The sequence below is a fragment of the Ambystoma mexicanum genome, chromosome 7q, assembly GCF_040938575.1.
Source record: "Ambystoma mexicanum isolate Mex_15411 chromosome 7q, UKY_AmexF1_1, whole genome shotgun sequence".
Lineage (NCBI taxonomy): Eukaryota > Metazoa > Chordata > Amphibia > Caudata > Ambystomatidae > Ambystoma > Ambystoma mexicanum.
Genome location: NC_090941.1, coordinates 1,061,424,766 through 1,061,437,574, shown reverse-complemented (window position 1 = coordinate 1,061,437,574; position 12,809 = coordinate 1,061,424,766).

The window sequence follows — 12,809 nt, the reverse complement described above, 5'->3', positions numbered from 1 at the left end:
ATCATTCTAAAGCATTTCACGCTCTTACAATAGTGTACAGGGGATGGGAGCATCCCAACCTTGGGTCCTTTCTCTCTTTTGTGTATAATATAGGGCCTTGTGCCAAGACCCTTTTTCCTCCCCTGCACCTTGATATTCTTGAATGCCAATTGCTTGGCTCCTTTGAGTTTTCTTTCCTAAGTATTTACCGAATAGAGGTGTGCATCCACTTTACTCCCTTTTCCTCGAGGTGTGGTACTAGACCAGGGGCAACACCCAAATATGCATTCATGGGAGCAAGGTCTTGAGGATACAGTAACCACAAGGAAGATTAAAAGAAAAATTGATTATCACTTTGGGGAAAAAAAAAGAGTAGAAATGTGAATGACCGGGAATCTTCATCTTCTGTTCAGGGTCTTTCTCTGCAGCAGGGCCAATGAGGAAGAGAAAACACAGAACCAAGATGTTCTGCACACCTGAGTGAAACGTCAATGGAAAGGGAGGCCTTGGATGCTTTGGCCAAAGGAATGGAGGTTACAAATTGCACTCAAGGGATCCCTAGAGAAGAAGAGGGGATCAATGGAGAACTAGACGAGACCAACCTTCTGCCGACAATTTCATCACAGCAGCCTGCACCACAAACAAGTGAAGCCACACTATTGGTGCTAAATGTTGTCCTGAATTCCCTGGTGTGTCTTTGAATTGTTAAAGGCAGAAGTTCAGTGGCAAGCAAGGGGTACTGTTAAAGCTTACAAAAGAAATGGCAAACTATGACTCTTCTGTCGTAGGGTGTAATAATGTTATTAACTCCATCCTGGTCCCCACATTGAAGGATTTACGGCTGGAGGTAGCCAAACATGGATTGGACTTGTCAGCAATCCAATCGACCCTTGCTGCAAGAAGGAAAGAAGAAGACATTAATAATATGCTATTGAATGATCTTTTGACTCAATTGAAACCTATGATACAAGCAGCAGAGGAAGAGGAGGACAAGGTGGAGGAGTCAAACTTCGCCTTTGATGACACCCCCCCCTGTCTGATTCAACCTTATAAGAATTTAGAAGATTGGCTAACGTGGTAGAGGGGTCTATAGAGGGAGATATAGTCCCCCAGCAGATCTCTTCAGAAGACACTCCTCAGGATTTGAACCTAGTCACGCAAACCAAAACAGAGGCAGGCCATCGTTTTTCTAAAGGTAGAAGGAGGGCTAGGAAGAGAGAAGCAAGGAGGAGGGGGAGGAATAAGGAATCGTTATCATTCATGAAAGAGGTGAAAAAAACGAAGCAAACAAATATGAAACAAAAAAACGGAAACAAATTCCTTCTTCAAGTCATTATTGAGATCTCCGACAGCAGTCTCAGTGGGAGAAGACACCCTAAATCCTACAAGTAGTAACAGGAAGGTACCCAGGGGGAGAACCTCAAAAGAAGGGTACCACGAGATAAGAAAGAAAAATCAGCACAGAGTAACATGAGAAAGCCCCACTCACCAATGAACGGTCGAGACCCAATTGGGTCCAAATTACCAGTGGCACCAATCTTGCTGCTGAATAAACGCCCTGCAGCGACATCAAGACCTTCCACTACTGCAGCAGTGTCTGCTGTACAGGGGGCAAGTGTGAAAATTGCACCAATATTTCTGCAGCGTTTGAATAGGGAGCCAGTAAAAACCTCTGTTGGAGGAAATAAGAACAGGGAAAGGCAAGCATTCCATGAGCAACACAAAATCAAATTGAGCTGGAAAGTTGACAGAGGGTGGGAGGAGGGGGTTGTTTATCAGCCCTCCTTAATCCAGCATAATTTGACGCAGTTAGCTGGTCAAAATGGGGAGAAAGAAGAAGAAAATTCAACCTTTGCGATTGGCTATCTTCAAAATCAAAGAATAATAAATATAAGTCCCTTCGCAGAAGTGTGATTTTGTCACACTTTAAAAGGGTACCAAATCCCTATCTTCCAGGTTCACAGGACATTGAATTTGTGCGGTTCCCCAACCTCCAGAACCCTTCTATGGTGGAAGTGGGTCTTGCATCAAGAGCGGGTCAAGAAGCTATAATGGGGGCCACAAGAGAACTGGAGGGGTAGGGGCTTTCAGTTTCATGCACAGCTCCATTGGATATCCCCAAGTCGAGCCCCCCTGCCGCAAAGTGGACATCCTAGGCAAGGGAGGGCCTGGGGGAAGGTATGAGGTCTGATACCTCATTTAGGAGGCAAAAGGACAATGGAGAAAGCTCTGGAGACAATGCCCTCTCTTTATTGCCGGAAATCTTAACACAAGTGTTACAGAAACTGGGTGTGGGCACACAGTCTCTTTAGGCAGAGTTGTGCCTGGTATGTTGGAACACGTGGGGTCCGAACACTTTCACCTTAAAAAAAGGAGAGCGCTTCTTTTTTCGTGAAACAGACATGTTGATTCTAAAGGCGACATGATTGGTCAATCAGATGGCAATCAAAGGATCTACAGTGTATACCCAACCCGCGCTCCAAAGAGCCAAAGGCACACCAGCTGGTGGTTTGCTGATGGCGTTTAAAAATATTACGATTGGTGATTCCATAGTGATCTCTAAAAATAAAATGGGCATTCAAGCCTGTAAGGTCACATTAAAACATCAGAGGCCAGTCTTTGAGGTGATTGTTATTAATGTGTTTTGGAACCCTGCCTTTTCTAGACTTCCGGATTTTTTGGATGATTTAGCCATGGTACTGGAAAAGATTCAAATGCTTCATGGAGGCGTTCAAATAATACTTGCGGGGGACCTGAGCACTCAATGTGTACCATTATCAAAGGACACAGTCAATCAAAGATCTCAAAGAATATTGGAAAAGGGCAGAATCTGGGTGGAGCTCCTAGCTGTTTGGGGGCTAAACATGACAAATGGGTCATTAAGGGGGAGGGCATTCCATCATCCCCCAACTTGGCATCGAGGTCTCTCTGCTTCGACCCTTGATTACATCTTCATGTCAGCAGACCTCTTTACACGAAATGCATACTTGAGCACTAAGTCGGACAGAGGGAGTGATCACTCTTGTTTAGAACTGTCCTTCTCTGACATAGGCATCAGTTTACCAGATACACAGGTACAGGTCCTCACGAATAGGAAAGGTAGAATTCGCCTCCCTAAGTATAAATGGGAAGGTGTGGCTCTTAACAGCTATCTAATGGAAATTCCCGATAATGCTCAGCAGGAAAACTGTCATCCTGAAGGTTTTGTTAAATTCATCTGGTCAGATTGGCCACCGCGTGTAGGAGGAGCGGGGAGGAACCAACCGCTTTGCCATTCATTTGACGAGGCAACAAGGCAGGAAAAAAAGTTGCTGAATCGGATACTGGGACAACTAAAGAGATTGGATTTGATTTAAGAGGATTATAGGTGGGAGTCTAGACCTCTGTCACAGCAATATAAAGAGTGGTCAGAAGGATGCTGCGCCTACAACAGGATGGTGAATTGATGTTGAAGTTAATTGACAATAAGGATTCCAGAATTTTCTGGTCGGTCATCCATCAATTAGAGGGTAATTCACATAGCACACACTGTGATCTGGTGCCGGAGAGTGGTTGGATAAATCACTTGTCCCTTACTTTTGAAAACCCCCTAAAAACCACATTTAGACCCGCTAAGAATGTCATCTGGTGTCTCCCTCTTGATGAACAGGCCTTGGTGGAACTGATCACTAAATCCTCGACCTCGAAAGCAGCCGGTCCAAATGGACTAACTTATCAAGTCCTGAAGAATAATCCTTTTCTATGGGCCAAATTGCTATTCTGGCTATACAGAGAGATCCTCGTGAGACAAAAGTTTCCAACTTTGTGGAAAACTGCATTAATTATTCCATTGTTCAAGAAGGGCGACCGGACGTTACCAGCAAACTATCGTCCGATCTCCCTCCTTGATATCTAAAGTAAGTTGTTAATGAGGATTCTCTTGGGTGAACTCGAGAGATGGTTGAAGGATGTTAAAATTCTTTCTAAACCTCAAACTGGGTTTAGAAAGGGTCTTTCAACTACCCTGAATGGGCTGGCCTTGAACGTCATGAGTGAAAAAAACAAGGAGTAAGGGAGAACAACAACTCTATGGGGCTTGGTTGGGTTTTTTAAAGGCTTTCGACCATGTGAACAGAGATCGACTATGGTCGAAGCTTAGAAGTTGAGGTATTCAAGAAGGGATTTTGGCAATGCTAGTTGAGCTTCATATGGACACCACCGTCAGAGTGCGACTAGATGACGAAGGGCATCTTTCGGAATCCATCAGGGTGAAAAGGGGTGTCCGACAGGGTTGCTTGGGAGCATCACATTTTTTCAATCTGTACCTGGCGGATATGGGGGGTTTCCTGGAATCATCAGCACTGGCCAGTCCAGTGATTAATGGATCTAAGATTCACTGGCTGGCCTATGCTGATGATGTGGTCCTGCTGGACAATACCGCAGTGGGGTTACATCGCCTTTTGAATAAATTGGACTGCTATGCAAAGGAGAATGGCCTTGCCATATATCCCAAAAATCGAGAATAATTGTATTTAGACATATGGACAAAAGGTTGATCTACTCTCATTGGGAGTTGGGAGGGCAGCACATTCCAAAAGTCGAGCATCATGTTTATCTGAGCTATAAAGTTTATGCCTCACCCTCTACATGCAAGGTGGAGCAGGACGGTCAGAATAAGATCGCGCAGCTCAACCCCAGATGAAAAAGGTGCTAACAAAATACTGCAAATTCTCGATCCTCCCACTAAGCAAGTACTACTCTGCAAAGGTCATCCCTGTGATCTTATATGGGTTGGAGGTCAAACCCCATATATGGACTGTAGACTGGCAAAGGCTAGATAGAAGGCCTTATTTGGAAGAGAGTTCTCAGTCTCCCTACGAGTCTATCTATGTCCAGTCTCAGATTTGAACTGGGCCTGCAGTCACTAAAAGTACAGGCAGACTGGAAGCTGATTTCTCTCTTTCGTTCCATTACCACTACACAGGAATGCACACTGTATGCTGACATCAAAGTCCATTTGGAAGATCAAAGATCCAAAATGTTGTCAAACCTGGAAGAAAGGGTGAAGGAGAGGTTGGCTAAAGCAGACCCGGATCTCGAGACATTGACCCATAAGCCGGTAAAGGCAAAAAAGGCCCTGGATGGGATGGGTTGGTTCATAACAATTGATAATATGCGATCCCTAGCTCCATAAAATCCTTTCTTGAAAGTAGATAAAAAGCAGGGGTTTATAGCAAAATATCTAGTAAAGTTTCCTGGTTGGAAGGTCAGGAAAAGCTTCCTCATAATAGGTCTAAATGTAGCCCAAACTGGGTAGGTTTTGACCAAAAGGGGTTTAGGCGAGTGTGTAAAAATTCAGTTAATCTATCCCTCGAACATCTGTTGTTGGATTGTGAGGGCACTTGACCCGCTAGGTCATATTTGTTTGCTAGGTTTGGTGTTGGTGAAGAGGGTCTTCAGACTTGTTTTGGGATAGGTTGATCTCCGGGCATCATAGTGCACTAACAACTGTGGTGGTACAGGTTCTGGAAAGAAATAACATCGTGATTTCAAATGCTGAACCCAATTTGTGTTTACTGAGGATATGTTAATTTGCGTTTTAAAAAAAAAAAATGTAAGCTGATTTGATCCAGTTAATGATTGAAATCTCTACTTTGATGACTGTTGTACTATGAAGGTTATTGTTTCTCTTCCTCTTCTGTGTGTCTCCTCTCTTTTTTTCCTTGTCTCGGTTGATCTATTTTGGAGATTTAATTGTTGTTTTGATCCTTTTTTGGTTATTTGATTTGTTTTCTTGTTTTTATTTGGTTTTTTGTATTTGTTTTTAGTATGATTGAAAACTGTTTTAAATTGTATGTATTGTTAAGTCGATTTTGTAAAAGGCTTTTTACCATATACAATAAATAAAACAAATATGAAAGTTATATTGCGGCAGTCTATCTATTAGCTCTTTGTTCTCCATTGGGAGCTCCTGGTCACTAGTTAATGCAGCATACAGTGACGAATCAAAGGAATTCATCCCTTCTCCCCAAGGGGGAGCCTTCCCCTTTGAGGCTAGGGAGGTGAACCTGATCCGCAAGACGCTCCCTAGGGGTCTGGGTATGTAGGACCTCACTGAAGTAGTGGACCGTAACTTTCAAGAGGCCTCAATGTGGTAATCTCCTTAACTCGACAGCAAAGCGACGCCAGTGAGTTCAGCACAGCCGGTGAGTAGGAGAAACTGATAGCAGACCTGACTGTTACCCTCAAGGTTGCAAGCAGCAACATTGTATGAAGAAAGAGAAGTTGTATGCGATTGAACTTTATGAAACCAAAATAGGTACCAGATACAGAGTGGTCCTGCGCCACGTGGGTGCTCACTCGAAGGTCTCTGTTTGATATCCAACTGAGCGTCTAAGAATTTTTGAACTGTGAAATCGAAGTGTTCCTGCAGCGGGTTAAGTTGACTACTGCGCACATTCAAAAGTCTTTGATTGCCTGTGAACTGAAATTGGTCTGAGCCCGGCTGAGGGGGACTTATTGTATAAACGGGTATCTGAGCCCGGAAGAGGGAGGATCCAGGGTGAACCATAAGTCACCCGAGAAGATATTGCTGTGGCAAATGTTAACCCGACTGAGGGATGCCTGCGAACTAAAGTTGGTCTGAACCAGACTGAGGGAGGCTAATTGTATGAAAAAGGATCAGAGACCGGAGGAGGGGGATCCAGGGTGAAGAGTGAATCGCCCAACTTGAATATTTGGCAAGGAAATTTTTCGTTATTTATGGTACATCATGCCCATCGAGAGACTTTGCACGTAAGAGACTTGGGCACAGAAGGCCCTGATGTTGGTAAAACGAACTGTGACCTCCTGCTGAATAAGCCCAAGAGTGTGCTGTGCTCGAGTGACCTGCCTTGTCCCGTGCTAAAAACGTTGGGAAGGGAGGCCAGCAGCCTGAACATCCTGACTTATCATTTTGTGAACACTTCTTTCTTTTTTGTGAACATTATCCCACACTATTTGTAGCATAGTGGTAAGGGTTAGCAATATATATATTTTATTTTTTATTTTATTTTTTTGTGGCCCTTTTTATTTGACTAGACTCCACTGGGACTATATTATTATTATTATTATTATTATTTAATGGTTGTAGCTTGATTTCATCTTAAATTTAGGTTTAGATAGACGTTTTCACACCCTTGATAAAGTTCAATAAACACCCTTGAACTGTGATCACTTGGGTCTGTCTTACTTTGCTACCATGCCTTCCTTACAGTACTTCTACATTAGTCTCGCGCTCTTGAAGGAGTTTTTGGATAACTAAAAGTGTTGCTTCCTGACCAATTTATTTCAAATAAAGGCACTTTTTTCATGCAGATTTCTATGCATATTGCAAAACGCCCCAGTGCAAATCCCCACAACGTTTTTCGTTAAAATAGAGGCAATAGTCAGGGGGCTTGAATGGGGTCCGGAAACACCACAGACAACATTGAAGACACTCCTGAGGTCGGTCTGAGAATGTGGACTGGTAGTGCTTGACGTCCGTAAGTATTACCTGCCATCGCAATTGGTGGGGGCAAATGAGTGGGTGTTCGGGGGAGCTACTCAGTCACACACGAAGTTGGAAGTAAATGAGATGAGCGGCAGATCCCCTATGCAAATACCACATGACAGGAACACTCTGCCGTCAGCGGAGCAGAGGACAGTGCAGAGCTGGTGGAAAGGGAAAGTCACTATATGTTCCCTGCTGTGGGAGAACCCAGGCATCCCTGAGGTAGGCAAGATGGGCAGTCAGTTACAGTGGATGGAATCTGGGATTCACAAATTTGGAGATATACTAGACAACAAAAAGATTGTGCCTTTCTAATATCTACAGGATATGTGAGCTAACTACAGAAAGATAGCTATGCCTACATGAGATTAAAACACACAGTTATGGATTCCAAGATGGCCACCGACACCAGATAGACGTGTGTCGACGGCGCTCCGGAGCCCCTCTGCCTTACAACGCAGATCCACCACCCCAATCGGGCAAAAGAGAGGCGGACAACAAGAAAAAGGATCTCCACCCAGGGGGTACATACCAGACGGCATCCCTGAAAGCAGAAATTAAGGATTCGGGACCAGACGAATCGAAGACGGGAGAAGCGCGGGCCTGTCCCAGAACCTAGAGGACGGGATCAGAGCTTACCAAGAAGACGGATGAGCCAAGACTGTCATCCGGAGCGTGGGCCTCCCCGGGGCGCGTACCATCCAGGATCGGGACTCGCCGACTCACAGAGGCGCGTGTCGCCGGGAACGGCGAACGAGGAACACAGAAAGTGGCGGAAGGAACACCAACGACATCCACTCAACAGAGCCGGTGGTGAGGACCAGAGGCGCCGGGAGCAACCACACACCTCCTGTCACCCCCCAAGGCAGCTCCGATCAAGGCAGAAGGAGAGCAGAAGCACCTAGCGCCAAAGCAAGCGTCAGGAGGCACCGACACACGGAGGACTGAGGACCGCCCGGCAGGAAGGACGCCAAGGTTAGCCCGAGATGCCGCAGGGAGCGGGAAGCCCCGGATGTGCTCCCCCAGTGACCGAAATAAGGGTAAGGGGAGGCCTCCCTACATAAGGCCCCAACCCAGGGGGGTCCCGGCCTAAAGAGAATCATATGGGCGGAACACTGCCCAGGAGAACACGGGCTCCCAAACCTCACCCGTGTTAGGAAGAAAACCTCATAAGGGTAGCATTCAACTTTACAACAAAGGGGAAGACATGGCCGGGAAGGAATACTGGCACCCGGTGAACCCAACGATAGGCCCTGAAGGCGGGAACCAAGCCTTTCAGGCGAATCCATCTACCCTCCAGAAGCCGACATTTACAGCCACCTGTAATAGGGTGGCCACATCAAAGAGGTCCAGGAAATAGGGCTGGTTACCCCTAAACCAGTCACCAGAAGAATCCAGCACCGATAAAACGAAAAACGAAAGAACAGAGCGGCCACACTAGAAGGGAGTAAGGGCTTCGGATCGCCTATTAAGAACTGAGGGGCGGCCTGGAGGAGAGGGGGGACAGGACCTCTCCCATCCCAGACACAATCTGATACCTCCACCTACCATACGAGAGCGGAGCATGATGGATTTAGACCCAGAACGAAGGGGTCAGAGGAAATTACAGGTCAAGGTCCAACCCTTTACATACAGATAAATAACAAGTGACTACATACCAGGCCCCACAATTATGGCCGCCAAAAACAAGAGCAGATCAAATAAAAGCGGGCTGCTGCAGGGGGACACAAAGACACCAGCGAGGAGCGCAGGGAACAACAAGAAGGGGCCACAGGCCAAGATCCAGCTGCTGAATAAGGACCGGCAGCACAAATCTCCTGCCAAGACCTACACGGGGAGATGCTCTCCTTGCAAACCACGCTGGCAAGGACATTTCAGGACCAATTCCAACTAATAAGAACAGATATAAATCAGGCAGTGGCGGAAATTAAACAGGAGGTAGGCCAGTTGGGAGAGAGAACGGATATCATAGAAAAAGGCCTACAAGAGGTGGGCAGAGAAACAATGGAGAATAGTGAAGCAATTGAGAGACTGGATACGGCAACGCAGAACCTAGAGATTAGTATGCAAGACCTGGAAAATAGGGCTCAAATGATCTACATTAGGCTGAAGTTGTTGCCGGAATCAGTGACAGACAGAGAATTAAAGGAAACAATCCAGGAAATGTATGCGGATCTGCTGGGGGAGGCTACCCCAGACAAGATAGAGCTGGATAGGGTGCATAGAGTCGGCCGCCTCAATAGAAATCGGAACAGCAGACCTAGAGATATCCTAACTGCCTTTGCGAGATACGCACAAAAAGAGGCGGTCCTGAGGGCAGCCAGACAGAAAGAGCCAATATTATATAAAGGTCAACAGATTGAGCTATACCAAGACTTGTCTAACAGCACCCTACTTAAACAACGTCAGATGGGGCCAGTAACTGCGAAACTCAAAGAGCTAGGGATCAAGTACAAGTGGATTTTCCCGTTCAGCCTGTTGTTTGACTGGGCTGGCACACAGAGGAGAATAACTACGCTGCAAGAAGGGGCGGACATCCTACACATCTAGTTGTAACAAAACCAGGGGACGGCCAGCTCAGAGAAATTGCCAGAGGCAGGAAGGGGGACGAGACCTAGACCATGGGAGTGGTCAGTCGTGGGAGAGGGAAGAAGAAGGAGACCTGAACCAAGGGCCCCCACCGGGAAGGAAAGGGGCAAAGAGACAGCTACGAAAGAGAGAACAGAGTCCGATGGAGAATAACCCGGAGTGAGTATAAGAAAAATGGGGTGGTGGACAGAAAGGTGCACAAAGAGGGTTGGAGGAGTGAGGAGCAAACATCATGGGATCGGTGAGGGCGATGTTGCCCGAGAGGAAGGGGGAGGCGGGAAGTCCCAAAGACAGGGTCTTCAGGGATGGGGGGGAGGAGGGGAAGGGGGGAAGGAAAAGGTGCCTACCACGGAACAAAGCAGTAATAAGAGTCAGACCCAGGTCCCAAGATCGAGACAATGGAGGAGGAGAAATAGTAGAGGGGTTCACACGGAGAGGGGAAAAGCGAGATACTCACATTCAAGTGGGTAACCCATAATGTTAGGGGACTTAATTCCCTGCTGAAGAGGAAAAAGCTAGAGCTCTTCACGAAAAGAGAAAAGCCAGATTTCCTGGGGTTACAAGAGACACATTTACTTCACAAGGACCAGAGCCGGCTTAGGTTAAGGGGATTTGACCAAATACTCCAGGCAGCTGGGGCGACAAAATCAGGGGGGTGGCCTTGGCTATCCCAAATACAGCGAGCTTCAGGGTTGAGGAAATTATAATGGGAGACTTGAACATAGCCTGGGATAGAGCCAGAGATAGATCAGGAAATAAAGAAACGGGGGGAGGAGGCGCGGTGGCCTCGCCAGAACTAGGAGAGAATGTCCGGCATGGGACTAAGAGACGTGTGGAGGGAAGTTAAAGGGAATGCAGAGGGATATACTACTTTCCTTTCAGAAGTCCATGGGACGCAAGCAAGAATAGACTATATATGGATCTCAGCGGAATTGGTGGGTAGAGTCAAGGAAATAGAGTTTGGCCCCGTGGGTATAGCAGACCATAAAATAATATCAATGCAACTGGAACTGGGAAATGGAAGGGGGGGGGGAATTTTGGGATGGAAATACCCGGAATACTTAATGAGGGACCCCGTGCTTAGAGAAAAGATGGAGGAAAAGATGAGACATTTCTTTGAGAATAACAAAAGGGGGAAGACACCAGATGGGACGCGTTTAAAGCTACAATGAGGGGGGGAAATCATAGCGGCTAAAGCGCATAGACATAAACAACTCCAGACTTTGGAGATACAGCTGGAGGCAGAAGTTGAAGGGGTGAGGAAAAAGGTGGCGGAGACACCCAACAGAAACAACCAGAGGGAATATAGAAGGGCAATAGGTCAATTAGGGATCCTGCGGACTAAAAAAGCAGAGGGGGGCCCTACTTTATGTACGACAAAAATACTACACAAAAGCAAATAAGGCTGACGCCCTACTGGTGCGTCTCCTTCGGGGGGCGACATCGAGAAATATAATCACGGCTCTAAAAAATGAGGCAGGTGAAAGAACTACACAAATAGAGGACATCCAGGAAAACATGGTCAAATTTTATGAGATGCTATACACGTCACAGGTCCCCCCCAGGCCCAGGTACAGGAGGAGTTTCTGGAAAAAATAAGGCTACAGGAAATAAGCAGGGAAGCCCAGAATACCATACACCAAGACATAACGAGGTGAGGTTGGTCATTGTAAAGTTGCCCTCGGGCAAAGCACCGGGCCCGACGGCTACATGGTAGCTTTTTATAAAACGTTTGCGGGGATATTGGTACCACAACTGACTCACCTCTTCAACTCTTTCAAAGATAAAGGTCAAATAGTCACTTCCAGGAAAGAAGCGAAAATCACCCTGATATTGAAAGGACCCTGTGGAAAGATCGTCCTACAGACCAATAGCGCTCATTAATATAGACGCTAAAATATACACAAAAATTCTGGCCAATACATTAGAAGGGCTCCTAATGGACTTGATACATCAGGACCAGGCAGGATTTATTAAAGGTAGGCAAACAGCAGATAACATACGGAGGGTGGCACACCTTCTAGAAAAAGTGGACAAAACAAACACCCCAGCGGTCCTATTATCACTAGACGCTGAAAAGGCGTTTGACCGGGTGGAGTGGTCGTTCGTCTTTAAAATCATGGAAAGGATGGGGCTCGGCGGCGCCTACCTGCAAATGGTAAAGGCAAATTATTAGGGCCCCCAAGCACGGATAGTAGTAAACGGCACGACACGACATCACGACCATTCAAGCTACACAGGGGAACAAAACAGGGTTGCCCTCTATCTCCGCGTCTGTACGCAATTTACCTGGAACCCTTACTCCAAGCTATTCGAGAAACCGAGGAGATCCAGGGTATCCCATTGGGAGGCAGACAGCATAAAGTGGCGGCTTTCACCGACGATATGCTGCTCACCCTCACCAGCCCCTCCGAATCAAGTAGGGCGAGTAGGTTATTACTAGAGTAATATGGAGAGGCGGCGGGACTACGCATCAATATGGGAAAATCCGAACTAATGAACCTCACACTGGGGAAAGAGGAGAGAGAACAGCTAAAAGGAACGCCATTTGCGTGGCGCCCAGGGGGGATCACATATCTGGGTGTAAAGAAAAAGCCAGCACTCACAGGGTGGTATGCAGCGAACTATCCTCCACGGATAAGGGGTATTAAGAAGGACCTCCTCGGGTGGCGGAATCTCTGAATTTCTTGGCTTGGGAGACTGGCGGCAATAAAAATGGTCATGCTCCCAC